This window comes from Thermobia domestica, chromosome 10, assembly GCF_964235325.1.
Source record: "Thermobia domestica chromosome 10, izTheDome1.hap1.1, whole genome shotgun sequence".
NCBI classification, from domain to species: Eukaryota; Metazoa; Arthropoda; class Insecta; order Zygentoma; family Lepismatidae; genus Thermobia; species Thermobia domestica.
Window position 1 is genome coordinate 150,921,927 of NC_137463.1, and position 19,445 is coordinate 150,941,371.

The 19,445-nt window shown below is 31.6% G+C and overlaps 1 long non-coding RNA gene across 2 annotated transcripts in view; it reads left to right on the top strand.

The window, feature by feature from the left end:
* Positions 1 to 19,445, top strand: part of LOC145662771 (uncharacterized) — a 323,806-nt gene that overhangs the window by 142,328 nt on the left and 162,033 nt on the right. The gene's annotated exons all lie outside the window — the stretch shown is intronic.

Consider the following 19,445-nt stretch of genomic DNA (forward strand, 5'->3'; position numbering starts at 1 on the left):
TCATATTGTTAGGTTATTAATGATACGTTTATTTATGAAATGTGGTTGAGAAAATTGTGCAAAAAGAACGCATACCATACAGTAAATTACACCATATATATATTTTTCAGAAAAAATATTCACATACGGTGGAGATTTGTTAATAAAATATATATTTATAAAAAGTAAATAAAATCGTCACAGCTTGTTTATCTTGAGAAAATTGAATTATTTTAAATTTTAATCCTTCAGTAAATTACCCTTACTTTTAGGTGTCGAAGGACATAAATTCGAAAGATAGTATGTTATTAAAACGTTATATATAGAATTCGGTACAGATACGTTGAACAGTATGACCTCTATTTGAGTGTGTGTAAAAGCGTGACGAACCGAGAGACGAATAGATGGACAGACATCGAAAAATCATTTTTTCGATATGTAGGAGCCATGTAACATGAATTCATTGAAATCTGGTATTCGGTTTTTATAGCTGTCACCACACTTTCTTATTTCGTCGCTCGAATGTGAAAACGAATAGGCCTACACCGACACATAATGTAATAAGTTGTAATCCCAAAAATTTAATTTGTTATGTCTAATGTGTTGTCACGCTAGAAAAAAAGCTTATTCATGTTACATCATTTTATTATCAGTTTTTCACGCTACTGTATAATTTGGTATGATTATACTTAATGCCCATGGCATCTTTTGGAAGCATTTGTGTTCCTCACAAATAGAGTTGTATAATTTAGTTTTGTTTTAAGAAAGCATCCTTTATTTCTTACACAGACTTGCATTTGTTTCACTTGCGGATATGAAACAAAAGGAGAGAGAGAGAGAGTCAATACTCTAAAAAGAAACACACACACAGAAACACTAGAACAGTAATTTAACATCAGCTTTTTTTCTTCATGACAACGAGCTATCGCTGTGACTGTGTTCGTCACGCTGTGTAAGGCTGGAGGTCGCGCATGTTTTGTTTTTTACTGTTCCTGACTCACAGACACACTCGCAGTGAGTTGGTTACTTCTGCTGTATAAAAACGGAGATGCAATGATTGAGCATACCATACCATAAACTGAAAACAATAGCTATTAAAATAGTAAGCTATTTCTGAATAAATACGTAATCAGAAAAACAAAAAGTTATTTCATTATTATATTGTTTCGGTTCTTATTAACATAAAAATTATACACTTTTTACAATGTTTTGTAAAGAAAAAAATTGAACGGGATTGGATGGGATTCGATCTGGTGTCAAAACAGTATAAGAACTACTAGCCCGCCACTCTACCCACTCGACCACACAGACTATCTCTTCGGGCTTGTCTTTTTCTTAAGAAATAAACGCTCATGGCTATAGAGCATGTCACTTCCAAACTTAAGACAAACAGTTTTTCTTTTTGTATCTATTTTTTCGTACAACATCTTGGTTACAGAAGCTAATTTATATTTGGCACACAATTTACACCCTAGATTTAAGCTAATAAATGCAATATTTTGCTCCACTTTCCAGTTCCTTGATTCAACTCTCCCACTACCAATCCTGTTATTCCCTCTGCAATCGTGCTGTGCTACTGCAAAAAATCCCTCAAAAACATTATTGCCAGTATACACAAAACCGAACATAATTTTGTTTTTTGCTTATATTTTTATTATTTTATTATATTTTTTGGAAATATCTCGTTAGATGGATTGCTTTCTATTATCTCCACATACTAATAACTGAATTTTACCCATAAACATAAGGAAAATGGAATAATTCCTAAAAATCGTGAGTTACAGTATACGCGCAATATTTTTTTGCGCATGAGGGTACATATACCATTCTACGTCCTTTTCGGATGTCCTAGTAATCTTACGGAACATTACACCATTTCCACAACATATTAGTCCTTCAATCAATCCTATTCTTATTTTAGTACTAAGACTTCTCATAGTTTTAGAGATTTGCCAATTCACATATCTTCTGATAAACCTATTCCTTCTACTAACTTATTTACATGGCCTTGCATGTCATGTTTTAGCATGTCTGATACGCTCCGCTGTTTTCTTATTTAGCCAATTGCTATTACGAAATTACTTCTTTCCTTTTAACACTATTATATAGAATCAAGTATAGGTATATCTTATTCATAGTTATTAGCTTAAGAAGAAAAGCTTCTTTTGGAATTTGATTCAATATTATCTAATTGTCAGTATAATTATATACATAATATATTCATATAAGATAATCTATAGTAAATATATATGTAGTGTAAGCATATAAGATAATCTATAATAAATATATACACATAGTATACAAAACAATCTATAGTAAATAAACATATAAGAAAAAATCTATAGTATATATAGTGTATGCATATAAGATATTCCAAGGTTAGCCTGTGTCGACCAAGCATTCCCTATTATTTCCCTCCCCTATTATGGCATTAAGGTGTGGGAAATAAGTATTAAGTGCACAAGCGAAAATGAAATAAAAAGCCCTGAATCCTATATCCGGGCATTATTTGATTTTGTAATGAAACAAGCATTAAGTGATGTTGATGAAAATGCCCGAGTAGAAATAACAATTGAGAGCTCGGCTTCAAAGCTGAACAAGCCTCTGTGTCTCAGAGAGACGCAAATCGGAATTGAACTCGGAGGTCCTCTTCTCCGTGATACAGAACACCCTCAATTCCAATGAGGATTATTTATTTGGAGGTAGTGTGACTTTTAAGGTCCATTATGTTAACCTTCGCAAAGGAAGAGGTAAGAATCGAACCGGACTAATCAGAAATATCTTCCATTAACAGTGTTTTTGGAAGAAAAAGTAGTTCCCATGGAGAAGGATGTGTACTGCCTCCCCAAGAGTATAATTCTGGGGATGGCAAGGGCCGATCAAAATCGTTCTCAAGTGTATGAGTTGAAAAATAATCCAAAGGGATCACTAAAAAAGCTGATATTTCGTATAATGATTTGGGGATTGAGGCTGAAAAAAATAATGGATGTACATTGGAAGACGCTAAAAAGATACAGAGCCACGTTGCACCCAACTATCAAATCATTGTATATGAAAGGAACCTTAAAACACGTGAATTTAATGTGATATTTCCAGGAATTAAAGGTGGTAAGCAAATATTCATATTGTATGAAGACAGACATTATCAACTTATTGAAATCTTGCGCAAACTTTTGGGAACGGAAGGTTATTGTTATTATTGTTCGAAAGGATATAATAACAAAGGGGTTTATCATAAGTGTGAGCTTAAGTGTAGATTTTGTGAACAGTATCATGAACCAGATAATGATGATATTAAGCGTGAATGAAAAACCCATTTCATGAGAATGACAAATGTTTTAAATTTTACTGTAGATTGATTTAATATGGGTACGGCCTAGCTTGGAAATCAAAGGAAGCATAATTAGAAAAATCCCATTTTGTGCTGCTTCATATATAGAACATTATTTAAAAATTTGATCATATTAAATAATTGTAGTACTTAAAACACAGTGGGATCCTCAAGTTTTGTGCCGTCTATACGGAAATTATACCCCGTTTACGTTGCATGGTTTCCATATACCTAGTTAAATTAGCTTATGCCCTTAATTTTTTTGGCTATGAATTATCTTTGGAACAAAACACTATTATAATTGTAAAGGAAAATATTGTGAAGGAAGTGGTGTGACTTACGTAGTTAAAACAACTAGCATTAACTGTGTTTGTGAACAGCGCGTTCACTGCCACCTATTAACCAAAGTAAGAACTACATGCAGAAAGCAGTCACAAGGACCTCGTAAAGTTTTTTTTTTTTTTTTAAATTCAGAGGTACTTGCGAAAATAATTATTTTATATATGATTTTACAATGTTAGGAATACAAAGCAGAAACTGGATTCAATAGGGCGAGGATAGAAGTTAGAGGGAGCTTTTGTGATCCTCAGGGTTCCATAGGTCATAGAATTAGAGTTATGATTTTACAATATACACAAATTATAGAGAAAATATAAGTCGACAGGATTTAGTTTAAATTAATATGTTCCATTGCAATATTGTGGATATTTGACAGAATGTGGAGCTATACCGCAATTAAAATTTAGTAAATAGTATTTATTGTCAATGTCCTATAATAAAAGCATGCGTGAGTTTATTAAACCGGATAGTTTTAACAAGAATAGGTTTCTTTGTAGAATTTTATGTTGGTTATACTTTCCTTTTCGAGTTTAGCGTTCACCAGACAGGATTTATGAGACTTACTCCTTCAGATTTTCAAGAATAATTTGAATATGAGTTTTTAGGGATAAATTTTGATGATGGGCGTAGATTTGTTTTAGAAAATAACAATATTTTTCCCAATCCTTTACGGATATTTGTAGTTTTGTTGAATGAAAGCGTTTGTAGGATAATTTGCTTTGGTAGACAAACATTACCAGAAAGCCGTTGTATATTGCACCCGACTAAAGATTCCATTTAGACAATTTCCTTTAGGTGTTAGAACGGTACGGATTACTTTTAAAAGTATAATAGTAGTAGAAAATGGATCGATCTGGCTCAACCTAGCTCATACTAGGACAACTCACAAGCCCCTGGGAAAATGACCACCGTACGCCGTGAGCCCACGGTCTTTTACGACCTCCATTTTAGGGGTGAATTTATTCCCTTTTATGAGCACTTTTTAGGGGGTGTACTCGTTCTCTTTTACGACCTCCATTTTAGGGGGTGTACTCGTTCCCTTTTATGAGCATATTTTTCAACCCTTATTTTAACATAGCATAACAAGGGTATACTCGTTCTCTTTTATGAGCATTTTTTCAACATAGCAGACAATGAACATAGCAAAGGGGTACGAACACACAACATAGCAAGCGTGTATTCATTCTCTTTTATGAGCATATTTTTCAACCCCTATTTTAACATAGCAGATAACAGATAAGAATATGGGGTGTATTCATTCTCTTTTATGAGCATATTTTTAGGGGTGAACTCGTTCCCTTTTACGAACACTTAAGATTACGAAACATGGCAAGGGTGTATTCGTTTTTCAACCCCTATTTGAACATAGCGCATCAGACAGAGACTACGAAACATAACAGGGGTGAACATAACGAACATAGCAGAGAATATGAAACATAACAGGGGTGAACTCGTTCCCTTTTCCAACCCCTATTTGAACATAGTAGAAATTACCTTTTATGAGCATATTTTTCAACCCCTATTTTAACATAGCAGATAACAGATAAGAATATGGGGTGTATTCATTCTCTTTTATGAGCATATTTTCCAACCCGTATTTGAACATAGCAGAAATTACGAACACACAACAGAACAGATAATACATAAGAATACGTAACATAACAAGAGTGTATTCATTCTCTTTATGACCACTTTTTAAGGGGTGAACTCGATTTCCAACCCCTATTTGAACATGAGACTATCAACACTACGTAACACACAACCACCTCCATTTTAAGGGTATACTCGTTTTCCAACCCCTATTTGAACATAGCGCATCAGACAGAGACTACGAAACATAACAGGGATGAACTCGTTTTTACGAACACACAGCAGATACATAAGACTCGTTCCAACCCCTATTTGAACCCATGGTGTTTTAGGGGGTGAACTCGTTCCCTTTTCCAACCCCTATTTGAACATAGTAGAAATTACATAAAACTAAGACAATAATGAGGTTGTATTCGTTCCATGGAAGATTAAACATAGTCCATTTTAAAGGGTGATCTCGTTCTCCAACCCCTATTTTAACATAGCATACAATACACTGAGACTATGAACATACAGCAGAACAGATAATACATAGCACAGCTAATAAAAGAACATGGCTTATTTTCCAACAACACATAGCAGACATAAGACTACGGGGGGGGGTACTCGTTCTCATTTTTCAACCCTTATTTGAACATAACAGATAATACATTCGAACCCTATAGCAAAGATTCTTTTAAGGAGTGAACTTGTTCTAACCTATATTTGAACATAGCAGAGATTATTTAAAGATTGTAGAGAAATGCAAACTTCCGTGTTTTGTTATCAGTTACATAATAACTTCCGCCATATGTAGATAATTCTCATTACGTCATTCATCCGGATTTTAAAAACATTGAGCTAGTTTTCTCTTTAACAGACAATAACTTGTCATTCAACGATAGGAATCCCTGAACGTAATGTAATCAATCACAAAGGTATAAAAAAAAGCATGACTCATACCTATTGCGCAATATGACGTAATGTGATCAGACAGGTATAAAAGACTGACCGACATGTTTTTTTGTAATCACTTCCTGTGTGCTGTTTGAAGCGTAAAGTTCAGATATTTTTTGTGTGTGTGGTTTATTATTAGTGTGGTTTATTATTAGTGTGGTTTTGTTTTCTTTTGTAAGTAAGACATTTTATAATAATAATATTATATTATAAAAACTCAGTTCAGAATTATTATAGTAACTTTGAGTTAGTTTAAAAAAATGCCAACAAAAAAGGTTGAATCAAATTCTATTAATTCACCAACTGATACTCTATTTAATAATAATTTTAAAAAATCATTTTAAAATGTGATACTGATTTAAATGAGGATAGTGGATGTTTTTAAATAATAAAAGAAAAGACTGTTTAGATATATTAAAACAGGAACAAATAAAAGACATCTTTTAAAGTAAATTATTCTTTGGCTACAACTTTTGTAACACCAGTAGATTTAGAAACATGTAGATTCTTTGTAAATAGTGGTAACGAAATTATTTTACCGAGTACAGATGTGAATTCTATAATAGAAAAACTATTAATTAAAATTTTAGTTGAACAAGAAAATAGAGCAATTAAGAAATCAGGGTGGTCTTTATGTTCTGAACCAAACCATCACTTAGAAATTAAAATCAGTAAATATGATCCTCTGTCAGCTTCTTCTTTTATAAAATTACCTCAATGGATTTTATCCAAAAATGTGTTATAAATATTCAAAATAATGATAATAGATGTTTTATGTACTGCATTCTAGCTGCGTTGCATCCAGTAAAAGAACAACCAAATCGTGTAAATAATTACATACAATATATTAATACTTTATTACCATTATTTGAAAAAACGAATATAAAATTTCCCGTCGAAATAGAACACATAAGCAAATTTGAACATATGTATAATTCTGTATTTACTAAGGAACAAATTTCTATTAATATATATGGCATTGATTATGATAATGAAACTATTTTTCCGTTACGTATAAGCGAAAACACATGTGTAGATAAACGTATAGATTTACTGTATTGTGAAGAAAATTGCAACACTCATTATTGTTTAATAAAAAATCTCAATGCGTTATTGAAGAGTCATAAAGAGAAAACTTATGTAAAATTGCCTCAATGGATTTTATCCACAAAATGTGTTTTAAATATTCAAAATAACGATAATAGAAGTTTTATGTATAGTATTCTAGCTGCGTTGCATCCTACAAAAGATAATCCATATCGTGTGAATAATTACATACAATATATTAATACTTTATTACCATTATTTGAAAAAAGGAATATAAAATTTCCAGTCGAAATAGAACACATAAGCAAATTTGAACATATGTATAATTCTGTATTTACTAAGGAACAAATTTCTATTAATATATATGGCATTAATTATAATAATGAAACTATTTTTCCGTTACGTATAAGCGAAAACACAGTTGTAGGTAAACATATTGATTTATTATATTTAAACTCTCATTATTGTTTAATTACAAATTTAAATGGTTTAGTCAGACATCAGTTAGGTACTCATCAAACATTTATTTGTAGACGATGTTTAGTATCTTTTTATAACAAATCAAAATTAGATGACAAACTATGTAAAGAACACACTCCAACCAAAATTAACATGCCGAAACAAGAAGTTTTAAAATTTCGAAATTTGAAATTGTTATTACAGAATGATGTGATAATAGTTGCAGATTTTGAAAGTTTTTTAAAACCTATAAATAAACAAAGTGGATCTCATACAATACAAATTCAGCAACATATACCATGCAGTTTTGGTTATATTGTATGTTGGAGTAACAACTATAGGAAATCAGATTTAGTTATTTATCGGGGAGAAAATGTATCGATGAAGTTTATGTCTGCTATGGAGAATGAATTAAGAAAAATCATAAACATATTATATCAACAAAAACCATTAATACCATTAAATAGTTCTCAGTTACAGGAGTTTAACCTATCCACTGAATGCTCAGTTTGTGATAGTAAATATACTAGTAACAATAGAAAAGTTAAACATCATAACCATTTAACTGGTCAGTATATTGCCACGGTGTGCAACAGTTGCAATTTACAAATTAAACGTCAAAGTAATTTTATCCCTGTCTTCTTCCATAATTTGTCTGGGTATGATGCACATTTATTTGTGAAAGAATTAGGTTGCACCCCTGGCAATATTTCGGTAATTGCTGAAAGCACTGAGAAATACATCACATTCTCTAAACACTTTAATTTTAATGGTAGACCTATCGAGTTACGTTTTGTAGACCTATTTAAATTCCTGCCGTACAGTCTCGAAAATTTGGTGTCAAAATTAAAACCTGAGCAATTTGTCTATACAAAGCAATATTTTTCCGATGATAAGTTTCCTTTAATTCTCCGTAAGGGAATTTATTTTTATGAATACAGAACAAATTTAGATACATTTAAAGAAACTGAATTTCCTGGAAGAGAGGCGTTTAGTAGCAAATTGAATGGAACACAAATTTCCGAGACTGATTATCAATATGCAAAACTGATTTGGCGTGTGTTTAAATGTGAAAATTTAGGGGACTACCACGATCTATATTTAAAATGTGATGTACTTCTCACAGCAGATGTGTTGGAGAATTTTAGAAAGACATGTTTAAATGCTTTTTGCATTGATCCGATTAATTGTTTTACTGCACCTGGGTTGGCATGGCAAGCCATGTTATATAGAACAAAAATTGAACTTGAACTTAAATCAGATATCAATATGTATATGTTTGTAGAAAAATCGATTCGCGGAGGTATTACTCAAGCTGTGTTAAGGTATGCCAAAGCTAATGATCCTTACGTACATGATTTTGATGCGGAAAAAGAAAAATCTTATTTACTGTATATTGACATGAACAATCTGTACGGACTATCAATGATTTAACATATGGTGGTTTTCGGTGGGAGGATAAAATTGACAATTGGCAAGACAAAAATAAAATTATCAATTGGCCCACGGATAGTGAATGGGTTTTTTTTTCTAGAAGTGGACTTAGAGTATCCAAATTATTTACACGAATACCATTCTGATTTTCCGTGTGCTCCCACTAATGAAGTTCCACCGAATGGTAAATACTCAAAATTACTATTGACACTTAAATCGAAATCGAATTATATCTTGCATTATAGAGTATTACAATTTTATCTAAAACAAGGTTTAATATTGGTAAAAGTACATAAAATATTATGGTTTCGTCAATCTAAATGGCTTGCATCTTATATTCAAGAAAATACTCAACGCCGTGCAAACGCTACAATTGAGTTTGAAAAAGATTTCTATAAGTTATTAAATAATTCTGTATACGGAAAGACAATGGAGAATGTACGAAAACGAATTGATATAAAATTAATTAACAATGAAAAAAGTGTAAAAAATTAGTAGCGCAAGATCAGTTTCAAAATTGGGTAAAATTGGCTGATAACCTTGCATTATTCCATATGTTAAAAAAATCTGTAACTTTAAATAAACCGATCTATGTAGGAGCTACAGTTTTAGAATTATCAAAATTAGCAATGTATGAATTCCATTATAATATAATGAAACCTCGATATGGAGATAAGATTAGTATTGCTTATATGGATACTGACTCTTTCATTTACTATATTAAAACTAACAATATTTATAACGATATAAAAGATATGAATGACTATTTTGACTCCAAATTATCCTGAAAATAATTCTTTATATAGCACAAAAAATAAACACGTCTTAGGTAAAATGAAAGACGAATTAGGTGGACTTCCCATTATTGAATATGTCGGCTTACGAGCAAAAAATTATGCAATAAAAACTGGTGAAAATAAAGAATTGAAAAAATGTAAAGGGATCAAGAAAAATGTAGTTAAAGAACAAATTACGTTTGACGATTATAAATCATGTCTATTTCAAAACGAAACGATTCATAAAACACAATTTGAAATTAAAAGTAAATACCATAATTTAACAACAAATCAGGTGACAAAATTAGCGTTAGATCCGTATGATGACAAAAGAAAAATTTTAACTTGTAATATGCACACTGTTCCTTGGGGGTATCATAATAAAGATTTAACATGTATGATTTGTATATTGTAAATATGATATAATTTTTTTGGATATATTAGTATTAAAAAATATGTCACAATCAGTTCGAGAACAAATAGTTGCAGAATTACATAAAAGTGCAAGACGAAACTATCCTCGAATACCCGTAATAACGAAAGGGATTTATGATTTATGGCAAGCTGATTTAGTTGAAATGAATAGTGGAAAATTAAAAGGTCTAGCAAAAATTAATCGAAATTACAAATATTTATTAACTGTGATAGATACATTCTCTAAATATGCTTGGGCTATTCCTGTGAAAAATAAAACTGGAAAAGAAATTACACAAGCATTTATAACAGTACTGAGAAAAGCAAACAAAGGCCCTAAATTTTTACAAACTGACAGAGGTCGAGAATTTTATAACTCAGAGTTTCAGAAGGCGATGAACCAAAATAACATTAAACATTTTTCCACGTACAGTGATGTGAAAGCAAGTATTATTGAAAGATTTAATAGATCATTACGTAATTTAATGTGGAGACAATTTACACTGCAGGGAAATTATAAATGGATTGGCATTCTGCCGGAATTACTACATAAATATAATAATACTATTCATTCCACTTTTAAAATGAAACCTATCGACGCTATTAAAAAAGAAAATGAAAAACATCTATTGACAAACATCTATTGCAAAAGTTTTCTGTGATAAAAAGAAAAAGTAAATTTAAGATAGGTGAATATGTAAGAATTAGTAAACTTAAACGTCCTGGTTTTGATAGAGGTTTTACACGCAATTGGAGTACAGAAATTATTCGAATTGCTAAAGTTTTCTTCACTAATCCTCCGACATATCACTTAGTAGACTCAAATAATAAACCTATTGAAGGAAGATTTTACGGACACGAATTACAATTAACGAAATTCCCCAAAACATATTTAATTGAAAAAGTTTTGCGAAAGAAAAATAATAAAGCCTATGTGAAATGGTTAGGTCTGCCAAAAAGTGAAAATTCTTGAATCGATTTAAAACATTCTATATTGTAAAAAAAAGAGAAGTCAAGAATTTATAGGTGAAGCATGTCGTCACAAGTATTTTAAATTCTAGCAACACTGTAAATTTTCGTTCTTCCACAAACGCTGTTTTTTTATGTAAAGGAGAAAAGAAAGCAAAATATCTGTAATAGAGATGGAATGGAAAGTTCATTTTACATGTATGGTAGCAGGTCCTACAGGTTGTGAAAAATCATATTTTGTTAAAACATTTCTTGACCATTATAGTAAGTTATTTAAAAATATTGTATGGTGTTATGGTGAATGGCAGCCGTTGTATGATACTCTTTCAAACTGTACGTTTAAAGAATGTTTACCTCAAAATAATGAATTTCAAGCACATGAGGGTCCACATCTTGTCATTATTGATGATTTAATGCGTGAGTGTGACCATCGGATTGTAGATATTTTTACTAAGGGTAGCCATCATAGAAATATAAGTGTAATATTTATAACACAGAATATTTTCCATCAACAAAAAGGAATGCGGGATATTTCGTTAAATTGTCATTATATTGTTTGTTTTAAAAATCCTAGAGACCAAGCTCAAATTAATTATCTCGCACGACAATTGTATCCAGGTAATACAAAATTTATTCAAGAAGCATATCAAGATGCAACTCGAATTGCACATGGTTATTTACTTTTTGATTTAAAACAAAATACTCCTGATGAGCAGCGAGTTCGAACAAATATTTTTCCAACAGATTCTTTTAATTATGTTTATGTACCTGTAAAAAAATAATTGTAATATGGTTTATATTCTAACAACTATTTGTGCTTTAATAGCCGTAAAAAAATGATTAGTAAGGAAAATGCACATTTGTTAAAACTTTTAGCAAAGTCAAAACCGAAAGCACGTAAGGCAATTTTACAAAATGCAGATCCTGATTTAATTCGCTCTATTTGTGAATGTTCCTATAACGTATTACAGGGAAATGTTCCATTAAATAAAACAGAGATAAATAAGCTAAAAAATATAAAAAGGAACTGAGATATTTGGTGAAAAAAGGTCCGTCATTAAAACAAAAGAAAAAACGAATAATTATACAAAAAGGTGGTTTTCTTACTGCTTTGCTTGCACCTATTATTGGAGGTATACTATCTAGTTTAATTAAATAATTATGCAAAACGCACAAAAACTTATTTTAATCGCACCAGAAAAATTACATCATTATCAAACGATATCTAAACTTGATGATGAAATGAAAGAAATTTTAAATAATAAAAGTTTAAATGCAGAAGAAAAATGGACAAGATATAGAGAAGTCTTACAAAAATATTTAAATATAATTCAAAAACCGGCAGCAGTTACAACAACAGCAACTACCACTACTACTACGGAGGAAGAAGAAGAAGAGGATGATGAGGAGGATGATGAAATAATATCTACTCTCCCTGAAATTTGTAAACGTAAAGCGAGACCTTTATTACGTAAATTGAAACAAAATCCAAATATTCAATGGGACGATAATGGAACTGTGAATATTAATAATAAATTAATTCCAGGTGCAAATATAGTGGATTTGATATCCGATTTTGTTAGATGTCGTAAGAAAAATATTTCAGTTGCTGGCTGGAAACCTTTTGCTACATTATTAGCAAAAGCCAATATACCCTTAGAGTACATTGGTAATCCTCAACGAATAGATTATATTAGAAAACTAACAGAAGACGAAGAGGATGGTCCTCCACCCCGTAAACGCAAATGGTGTACTTATAAGCAATAATACTAATATTCTATTGTAATCTATTGATATTTTTAAGTATATAGAAAGAAAGAAAGAAAGATGAATGAGCCCTACGTTAATTATTATATACATCAAGCTGAAGGTGATTATAACGTGTATAGAGGTACAGCATATCAAGAAGGTTATGGCATTGGTAGTTTTCTAGGAGGTTTATTTCGTACTGTATTTCCTTTATTCAAACAAGGTGCAAAAATTGTTGGTAAAGAATTGATACGTACAGGAATTAATGTAGCAGGAGATGTACTAGATAATAATAGACCTATTGAAGAGCCTTTGCATGATCGATGGCAAGAAGCTAAAACAAATTTAAAAAATAAAGCTCAAAATAAATTAAATCAAGTGTTGGAAGGATCTGGAAGAAGAAAAAGAAAGAAAGTTCATTTTAGTGGTGGTGGTGTGAAACGGATAAAAAGATCCAAAGATATTTTTGATTGATTAATTATGGAGCAAAGTGATAGTTTTTATCTCACACTTCCTAGCAATAGTTCTATGAAATATTTTCCTCAAAATACTCTTGCTTGTTATACTACTAAATTATATCAACCTATTGTACTGGAGAAGGGAGTGTGGGAAACAGCTGTTGTTGAAGTGCATTATACAAGTTCATTTCAGAATGTTTCCAAATATACAAATAATATTTATTATCGTCTCATGAATACAAAAAACTGGAACATAACTCAAATCTTACCAGGCCACTATTATCATGTTGATGATATTCTATCTCAAATTAATCATAAAAGTGATATATTAAATTTACAATTAAAAGTCAAAGCATCAGTGAAACGAATTGAGGTTAATAGAGTAATAAAAGATCAAGAGAAGCATATACAAGTACGCCTATCTCCTGAACTAGCCAGAATACTAGGTTTTGATCATATTCAACAAGAAGATATTGCAGTTGTGCATCATGCTCGTTATCCACCTAATTTTAAAAAAGCGCTACCTACACTTATGTATATTTACAGTGATATTGTAGAACCACAAATGGTGGGTGACACCGTAGCTCCATTGTTACGTATTATAAATACAAATATTACAGAGCATGGTATTAATAATGTACATATTTTTGATAATCCTCATTATGTCACCGTGCAACGTAAACAATTTGATCAAATTATTATTGATTTAAGAGTTAGTACAGGTAATCCACTTCCTTTCCAATATGGCAGTGTATGTGTAAAATTACATTTTCGTAGACGTAATATGGTATTGTAAATTTTACCATGTGTGAATATTAATAGTAAGAAAAATGCAGTGTGAGAGTATGAAATCAGAATTAGATTTATTTGCTGGTTTACCCACTCAAACCAGTATTAAAGGTAATAAAATAGTTCCATATAAGCCTGTGGCTTCAATAGCTGATAATGCACCAATAGAATTTGTAGTCCCCGGTCATGGGGATGACTATATTGACTTACTGCACACAATGTTATATGTTAAAGTAAAAATTACTAAATCAGATGGTTCTAATTTTACTTCTGCCGATAAGAAAATCGGCCCTGTAAATGATTTTCTCAATGCAATGTTCAGTGAAGTGCAATTATATTTAAATAATCAAATTATTTCCTACTCTTCACATACATATCCATATCGATCGTATATTGAAAAACTACTAAATTATAATGCTGAAGCTAAAACAACGCATCTTCAAACATCAATGTAGTTTAAAGATACTGCAGGGCATATGGACAGTGTGGCCGATGCTAATGTAGGATTTAAACAACGTTTTTTTCTCACTGCTTTAAGTCAGTCATTTGAATTATTGGGTTATATTCATGCTGATATTTTCAATCAGGAGAAATTTTTACTGAATGGTGTACAATTGCGTATTAAACTAATTCCAGCTAAACCTACATTTTGTCTAATGGGTGACGCAGATGCTGAGGGAAAAGTTGTAATTACAGATGCAACATTGCTTGTGAAAAAGGTTGATGTATCACCAGCAGTTAAAATAGCACAAAATAAAGTATTACAAAATCCTAAATTTAGAATAAAATATCCTATAACAAAAGTGCAGGTGAAGACAGAAACTCTGCCACAAGGAATTATGGATAGTACACTTCCAGATCTGTTTTCAGGCATAGTGCCTAAACGTATTATTATTGGTTTTGTTACTAATACTGCTTTCAATGGGACTTATCAAACAAATCCATTCAATTTTCAACATTTTAATATGTCATTTTTTACATTGTATGTTGATGGAAATCCAATGCCCTTCAAACCTTTACAACCAGATTTTGATAATAAGCTATATGTACAAGCATATTCTACGTTATTTACAGGTTCAGGTATTTATTATTCTAATCAAGGTAATAATATTTCACTTGCCGAATATCCTAATGGTTATACTCTACTGGTGTTTGATTTAACTCCTGATTCAAGCGCAAGTGCTGCATTTCATACTAGTCCACAACGGCAAGGAAGTGTACGTTTAGAGGTTCATTTTAAAGAAGCACTGCCATCTCCTGTAACAACAATTATTTATGGTGAATTCTCTTCAGAATTAGAAATTGATTTCCAGAGAAAAATATATATTAATTAAAAAATGTTAAATACAATTGAGCTTTATGAAGCATTACAACAAAATTTGCCTAAAGATCATTTTATTGGTGTATATGCTGCTGATGAGTTACCTTTGTTTATTCATACATTTCCAGCCGCCATAATTATAAATACTGATTCTAGTGATAAGCCTGGTGAACATTGGGTTGCTGTTTATATATCTAATATGTGTGTGGGAGAGTATTTCGATAGCTATGGTATGCCTCCCTATATACAACATCATATAAGGTTTTTAAAACGAAACTGTCTGTATTATATATGGAATAATAGACGTATTCAAGGTGATTTATCTCAATTTTGTGGACATTACTGTTTCCTATATCTAGCATGTCGTGCATCTGGTTATTCGTTGCACGCTTTTTTAAACAAATTCTCACTCACTACTATTGATGCTAATGATATTATGCTTTATTCATTTATGAGAGTATGATGATGTTATTTTTTTAAACTCCGCCATTGCCGGTCCCAAGCCCTGGATGAGAAAGGAGGAGGGTTGGGGGTGTTGCTACCCCCGTAAAAGAAAACAATTTCTGCTATGTTCAAATAGGGGTTAGAACAAGTTCACTCCTTAAATGACTATATTTATTTGTTATAGAGGGTTGGAACGAGTTCACCCTATCCGCTATGTTTCGTAGTCTCTGTCTGATGCGCTATGTTCAATTAAGGGTTGAAAAAGTAATCATAAAAGAGAATGAGTACACCCTTTAAAATGGACTATGTTTAATCTTCGGTGGAACGAATACACCCTCATTATTGTTTCATATTCTCTGCTATGTTAGTTATGTTCACCCCTGTTATGGTTCGTAGTCTCTGTCTGATGCGCTATGTTCAAATAGGGGTTGGAAAATATGCTCATAAAAGAGAATGAATACACCCCATATTCTTATCTGTTATCTGCTATGTTAAAATAGGGGTTGAAAAATATGCTCATAAAAGTTAATTTCTACTATGTTCAAATAGGAGTTGGAAAAGGGAACGAGTTCACCCCTGTTATGTTTCATATTCTCTGCTATGTTCGTTATGTTCACCCTTGTTATGTTTCGTAGTCTCTGTCTGATGCGCTATGTTCAAATAGGGGTTGAAAAACGAATACACCCTTGCCATGTTTCGTAATCTTAAGTGTTCGTAAAAGGGAACGAGTTCACCCTTAAAAATATGCTCATAAAAGAAAATGAATACACCCCATATTCTTATCTGTTATCTGCTATGTTAAAATAGGGGTTGAAAAATATGCTCATAAAAGAGAATGAATACACGCTTGCTATGTTGTGTGTTCGTACCCCTTTGCTATGTTCATTGTCTGCTATGTTGAAATAATGCTCATAAAAGAGAACGAGTATACCCTTGTTATGCTATGTTAAAATAAGGGTTGAAAAATATGCTCATAAAAGGGAACGAGTACACCCCCTAAAATGGAGGTCGTAAAAGAGAACGAGTACACCCCCTAAAAAGTGCTCATAAAAGGGAATAAATTCACCCCTAAAATGGAGGTCGTAAAAGACCGTGGGCTCACGGTGTACGGTGGTCATTTTCCCAGGGGCTTGTGAGTTGTCCTAGTATGAGCTAGGTTGAGCCAGATCGATCCATTTTCTACTACTTATAATAAAAATATTAACCCGTGAACATGCTTTGCTGAGTATTGCTTTTGCTTTTGCTTTTGCAAACAAAATATTGTGCAAGAGATAAGATTTTAGCCTATTGTGACAATTTTTATTTTCAGTTTAATGACATCCATATAACGTCGGAGCAATATGAGACATGGACCCCGTACTATTAGAGACTCCTTACTAGCTAATTAAAGTGTACCTTTGTATTTTATTTACTTAATCATTTTGTCCATACTAATTACTTACGGATCAGTTTAAACGAAATTTCATAGGAATAAAAAAGTCGGAACTGTTAAAAGTTCGATGGAATGTGAATGTAGAAGGAAAAATTATGACTGTACAGAATTTCTTGTTGTTTTAAAATATATGCCTTATAACATAAATGCACAATTTAGGAACTAAAACTGTTTAATAACCAAGCTACATGGGACGCCGACCTACATTTTTGTACTATTCATTTGTTATTAGCTAGATAGCTACATAATTTAAGAGAAACTAGTGGTAGCAAACCTACATATTTAGATGAAATTGTTTGTAAAGATTTATCAAACTGCATAAGTATTTTGACCTGGGAGGGAACCAAACCATATATTTTTTTAGTAATTAAGATTTAAACACAGATCACTATACATCAAAGATGTGAGTTGAGTTACAGCATGCAAGTTTTTTAAAAAAAATAGGGGCTATATTAAACTTAATTTAGGTTTTGAAGTACATGCATACATGTTATTTCTTGGACTTTTAACGCGTTTACTAACACCCACGACCGATTTATGGACTAACAAATTGAATTTAGGTTTAGGCACAATGTTAGAGGCATTCACATTAATAATACTCCTTGTTAAGTGTATCATTAAACTTAATTTTTTTTTACCGTAAAAGACGTGATGAGTAAATGCTTTTTGCTTGGACGCTGAATTCAAGGGTCCATGTTTATGGTCTTTTTATTGTCTCCTTTGCTAGAAGAAAGGAATATAAAAATGGTATTAAATTGTTTGCACACTTTGTAGGAATCGGTAAAAATTCCAAATACTAAATTTGTAATTATACTAAATTGTTTGACTGAACAAAATATATTTTCGCATCCCACATTGCATGTTGATAGGCACCTGGTACAACTAATTGAAATTAGGGTAAACACACTTAATGTAGATGCTTTTCTTTCCACTTTTTTTTAACTTTAAAAATACACCGTAATAAAGATTAGTCAGAATGTCCTATGTTTAACATTAATGGTAAAATTATTTATTGTTTGAAAGAAAATAATAAAAACTTAGTGACATACAACAAGCGAATATGCAGCTACTCTCATACTGAAAACATAAATATGAGTTGATCACTATACTAAAAGCATAATTAAATTTGATAATAATAAGAAAAACAATTCTAACAGTAGTAAATTGCATTAAAAATAAATGGTGATACGATAATTAACTGGTAGAAACACGGGTCATAGATCCTGGCTAGCACGCTTTGTTATTAGACCGCGTTAGCTCCCGTTGTCATATTGTGTAATGAGTAATACGCTTGACTCATGCACTAAAGGCCCGGGGTTCAATTCTCGGCCAAGCTGTAATTAAAACTTTCTGTTATTTTTGTAAGGTGAACCCACATTATTTTTTTGCAATATATATATATATATATATATATATATATATATATATATATATATATATATATATATTAATTTATTGTTCCGTGGAAGTTGATTGAAAATAATTTGTTATAATTACGAGTTTGTAAACTATTTTTTTCATGGATATTATTGCATACAGACGAAGCGATGGCAGATGTAAATTACACGGACGTTCAAAAATTACACGGACGTGGGAATTATAAAATTCAAAAGTTATTGGGAATAGGATAGGTAACTGGCAACGAAAATTGACATAATTTTACTGTGCTTGTGAGAGCGGGATTGTGGGTTATGAATGTCGTAAGTCATAATGGGAAACTTGTTTCTAGGAAGACTGCGCCATCGTTGTACATAGGTCACAATGTAGAACTTAGTACGTTTTTGGGAGCGGGAGGAAAGATGCATTGCGATTTATAGATATAGACACTTATAATTTGCATGCAAATAACCTTCTCCTAAATACAGATAAAACAGTTGCAATAAGCATTCGTTTTGCAGAAAATAATCCATCCTTCCCTTCGCTAAACATTAATGGAAAACAAATTGAGTATTCTAATGCAACAAAATTACTTGGTGTT